Source organism: Nicotiana tabacum, chromosome 16 (assembly GCF_000715075.1).
Source record: "Nicotiana tabacum cultivar K326 chromosome 16, ASM71507v2, whole genome shotgun sequence".
NCBI lineage: Eukaryota > Viridiplantae > Streptophyta > Magnoliopsida > Solanales > Solanaceae > Nicotiana > Nicotiana tabacum.
Genome location: NC_134095.1, coordinates 14020425 through 14025893, shown reverse-complemented (window position 1 = coordinate 14025893; position 5469 = coordinate 14020425).

Here is a 5469-nt window from a genome sequence, read left to right as displayed (position 1 = left end):
TCCCTTAGCAGAGAGGGGAAAAATTCACAGATCGGGCAAATAGATATCGAAATCCTCGAGCTGAGGGAGCGAAACGAGGTAGCGACCTTGGAATTGGCATTGATCCATGGTCATCAACAAAATGCTCGAAAGGAGATTGTTGCGCTAACTGCGGCCAAGTTTGAGGTCCAAGGAAAAGTTTCTACTTATCTGAAGGATGCAGCCACTACGAATCAAATAGCCCAAAATATATTGATGGAGGCCGAGCTAAAACTAGCTCAGGCTGTCACTCATACTAGTGCATAGGCAAAGAGGGAAGCCTTAGAGGGAGTCAGAGCCAAAGGTGCCGATCTCTCAACCGAGATTGAGGAGGCCCAAGAGTTGGATAGAAAATTGGCACTCTTAGTATCTTTAGATGAAGGTCCTGGAGATGGTTTAGAGGGTAGTGTCAATGAAGAGTAGTCCTATGCCGCTTTTGCTTTTCTTTTTTCTTTCAATGTATGCACTCCCGGGGAAACAAGTTTTGTAAAGACGCTCCTTGTAAATATATTTTTTGGCAATGCAAGAGAATCTTTCTGATCCAAGTCTTTCCATTATTTATATCTTATCGTTCTTGCCGAGTTAGTCTTCTAATTTAAACATTAACCCTTTGGAGCCCATACTTGGAGTAATCGGGGCCCCCGGAATTGGGTTCTATCTTGAAATTAAGTCAATAGCTCTATTAGGGCCGATGCTTACTATAGAAGGAAACCCTCGAGGTCTTAGTACCTCTCAAATTTCTTGGGATAGCAACATTCATGAGACCTGATAAAGGGACCCCCGGGGTGGTCCTGACAGTACATTTCCCAAAAACAAGTGATATTATCATGGCCAAAATTAATTGGCCCTCTAGGTAGGTGAGCAGTTGTTGCTTTACCCCTATATATTCACTCACTTATTTCCCAAACAGAGATTTTGCTACTCTGAGTACTATTTCTTCCATAGAACTTGGTTCTTTGTGCTAGTTCTCCAGTCATTTCAACTTAAAACTTTGCCCCAATCTAGACCCTCATTTTCCTATTTTGCCGTAGCTATGACTGCTAGATCGACATACGCCCATAAAGGAGAGGGGAGTTTTGCCTCTGTTCCGCGTCCGGTCGGTGGTATACCTCGAAGTTCTTTGTCTCGAGGAGAGACTTAACGTTGGGAGACCTCCCAACGTTCAAGGACATCGGGAGCATGTGTCGAGGTTCATCTCATCAGTATGAGAGGAATACCTTGAAATGATCAGAAGAGACTACGGATGGGGAGAAGGAGTGGTACTGCAAGTACCTTTCCCTGAGGAGAGCATCATGACCCACGATGAGGGGTTTTTGAGCGTGTATACACATTCTTTCACGTCGGGTCCCCCCGACCGTGTTGTGCTTGAATTTTGTCGGAGATATCAGGTTACCCTGGCGCAGGCTCACCCATCCATTTGGAAGATAGTGCAGATGATAAGGTATTCTTCAGATAAGGTCGGGCTCGAATTCACCCTCGGTAATCTCGTGAGGTTATATCAGCCACTGCATTATCGAGGTTTGAGTACTCTGCAGCGTTGATCCACTCGGTCCCCTTCTGTTAATGATGAGGAGGATGAGGACCGAGGGTGGATGAGCCAGTTCGTTCGAGCACGGACAGTCGATATCATCCCTGGAGAGTTTCTGCCCTTTCCTGAGAAATGGAATTTCACACATAAGTGGCATGTATTTATTTTTATCGCTTGGTGTGTCGTGGAGATGGGCCCCATAACGGCATTTTTCTATTTCATTTTTTGTAGCAGCTCCTTGATCGCCGAACGAGGTCCCTAATCTGGCCGGATGGTCCTGCAAGCTGGCAGCTTGTTCGATCTATGATAGGCGCAAGTGGAGAGACCTGTCCAAAGGGAGATGGGAGGAAAAGCATAACAGCAGGCGCTTAGTGGCTTATTTCCCCAGAATGGTACTTTTCGTTTTAGCGTACTAACTTAGTCACCACATGCATTAGATATTTTTCTGAGATGAGGTCGTGTCCCCTAGGGAGAAGGAGAGACTGCCTGCAAAGCCCAAGAAAATTTTGCTTAGTAATTTAAGGTTTCGTGGTGCCAATGTATGCCAAATATTTTATCTTGCATTCAAATGAGGATTAAGGATATTATGTATATCAATTGGATATGTTAATAAGTGTATAAGTCATAGTAGAAGTGAATTGGGGTCTAAGGAGAGGCCTAAGTCTAAGCCAAGTTGGAAAATTTCATAAGAGACGAAAGTTGCAAATGAGTGCGCATAATACCTCACTTTGGACAATCATATCTCCAGTTATATAAGGATCTGTGTGATGCACAACCTATCAAATAAAATTTCTTAGAGTCTAGTTTCCAACGCTTCAAACTGTTCGTCATTCAGACACTCCTACCAAATGTTATGACCAAATTACTAAAGTAGCACAGAATTTTACACTACCGCGCCGCCCCATGCGACGCGGCTGTGTAAATTATCAGAGCACCTCCAATTTCATTTCTAAACACATTTTTCATTATCACGCCGCCCCATGCGGTGTGGTTGTGCAAAAAATCGGACTTTTGTTATAAAACGACCTCATTTCGCCAAATAAATGCAAGGGGTCATATTTTTTTTAGCAAGGCTTGCTCTACCAAGGAAATCCGTCCCATACTTCATTCCTATGATCCAAGGTAAGGTTTTTGGAGTATTGTGAGTTGATTACTTCTCCTAAACAATTATATTAACAAGGATTAATCCTGAAAATCCATAGATTTCCATTCAAATCCCTAAATTGATCAAGAACACTACAAGTGGGGATTCCCAAGATTCTTACTACAAGAGGTATTCATATCATCTCTAACTACTCTATGGTGATTATTTATGTATGATATATACATTAGAACTCATGGGATGATGATGGAAAGCCATAAGTTCCTAAACTAGATTGTGTTGGTTGTAGACATTGTGAAATGGGTTAATTAAGGAGGTTGATGGTTGGGTATGAATGAATGGTCATACATATGTTGTTGGAAGTTATTAAATGGTTAGGAATGATGGTGGAATGAATTGTTGGTTAATGGTGATAGTTGGATGAACCAATACTATAGTTATGAGGTGTAAATATCTATTCCTACAAGGTGTTTGATAATATGCCTAAATGGCATAAGTTATGAAATTTATTAGTAATATAGGCCCTATTGAATGTTGTATTGTAGATTGAAGTTACTTAAGGGTATTGGATCATTGTAGTGTCATTAAGGGGCAAGTTTTAGGTATGTATGGCTAACTTTAACCTTTGTAAATTCACCTTGTTTGGTGTACGAGTAATTGGTATGTGTTATTTATGTGGACCATTTGTGAATTCTTGTGATTAATATGCCTTGAACGTTGTTGGTTAAGTTTCCTGATTTAATGGTGTAAGTAAATATCAACAAGCCAAGCGTGTGTGTGTGAAGGTGCTTATGTGGTAAGAGCTGTGTAACAAATGATGGAAAGAAATCGTAATTGATGCAACTGAAACAACTGTGATAATATCATACGTGACTTTTCGCGGCAATTATCGTTCTGACTTAAATTGTATACTGACTGTTGCATATGATGGAAATGGTATTGATGTCTATGAAAATTGTTTTGAGTTGTTGTGTTGTCGTGTGAAATGTAATTGTCCGGTGGGATCGGGTTACGCGCCGCAACATGAAGTTATAAGGTGTGGGATGTGGTGATAAGGGTGGCCGAGGTAATAAGGGTGGAAAAATGATCGAAATCACTATTGAAATGAAAATATGTGAAAGTTGTGAAACTATTGATGTGATGAAATAATGTTGAAAGGGGAATAAGGAGAGATTGTGGAACTTTTTTGGCTTTGGTTGTTCCTTTCATGTGCATTGGATTGTTGATTCTATTACTATTTGTTACCTGTGTATTTCTTGATTATACTTGGGGTAAAGTTTGTTCATACATACCAGTACAATTCAAATGTACTGACGTCCCTTTTGCCGGGGGTGCTACATTCGTGTTATGATTGTAGGTGGTTCTATAGCAGTTACTCAAGTACACTGACAGTAGCACTCCTTCACTTTCCGTTAGCTGTGTTGGTGAGTGCCTTTTTCCTCTTGGTGCCCTACGTGGCTCATGCCGCTTTTCCTCCCGGCAATCTTATTTTGGTATTTGCATAAAGTATAGCCAGAGCCTTGTTACCGGCAAGTATCGTAACACTCTTTTATATCCCTAGAGGCTACGTAGATAGGAAATATGGGTTATGCACTAATGTATTTTGTATTTGGGCAGTGTAACTTGTAAATCACACTAAGTAACTATGTATGCTATGTAAATCTCGTAAGAATGTGTTCAAATTTACAAATGGCTATTTCACTGGGTTGACGGATAAAGGAAAATGCGGGGTAACATGTGGGATAGGAAAGGCACCCAGTTCCGCTTGACTGGGGCTACTCGATCGAGCGCCGGTAGTGCCCCTCGGTTTTGGGGCGTGACACTGCCGACCTTGAGGTCGAGGGTGATAATAAACGAAAAGAGTCTCTGAGGTGTGAGGAGGCTCAAAGCAGGGTAAGTCCTTTTTAGAGGTTTAAAATAGGCGAGTCGACCAATCTTCCGGCTTCGGAAGCCTCCGTTTTCGAAAGAACATTTCCCGTTCCCGCCAAGGATACTTCAAAGAGCGAGGGGCATGCGGTGCCTTCTTCTTTTCCTACCAAAGGTGCTTCGGGGGATACTAAGCCATCAGACATTGGCTCGGCCTTTGGTGAGGCTCAGCGGCTTGGCTTTATGTTAAACTTTGGTAGTCGGTATAGGCTTATTTCGGTTACACACTCTTCATTTCAGATTGAATTTTCCTTTGCAAGCATTTGACATGGTTTAGTCCGAGCTGCTTCGCGGTGAGGCTAGGTTGCGGAAAGCTTCAGATAGGGAGAAATCCCTTAAGATTCTTTGTGCGAGAAAGGAAAGTGAGCTGGTATCCCTGCGGTGTGAGGGGGATCGAAGTTGCAACTACGAAAGCCGTCTTGAAAGATAGGTAGCCTATTTTTCGTGTTGATGTATGCTCCTCCTTTCATTTTTGGAGGTTAATATTTTGATATCTCAGTTGGAGAGCAAAACAGAGGAACTAAAATAACATTGGGGAGAAGTTGGCTGGGCCAAATGCGAGTTTAATGAGCTGTAGGCTCAGGAAGATGCAAGTTGCAGCCAAAGAGGATGCTTTGGCTAGGTCTTCTTCCCTCAAGGTGCAAGTTCAGACCACTCGCGCGAATGATTTTATACGAGCGAATATGATCACAAGGCTTGAGTTCGAGCTTTCGAGGGCTAAGGTGGGGGTGGTGAACGCCCGGGCTGAGGCTATAATGATCAGCACTAGGGCTGACCGCAAAGTGGGGGCCTATTTTAAGAGCGCTGCCAATGCTAGAGCTGAGCTGAGGAGAACTCTTGATCGTGCGAGCAGCAGTAAAGAGTATGTGAAGTGCAAATCTCGGAGGGAAACCCT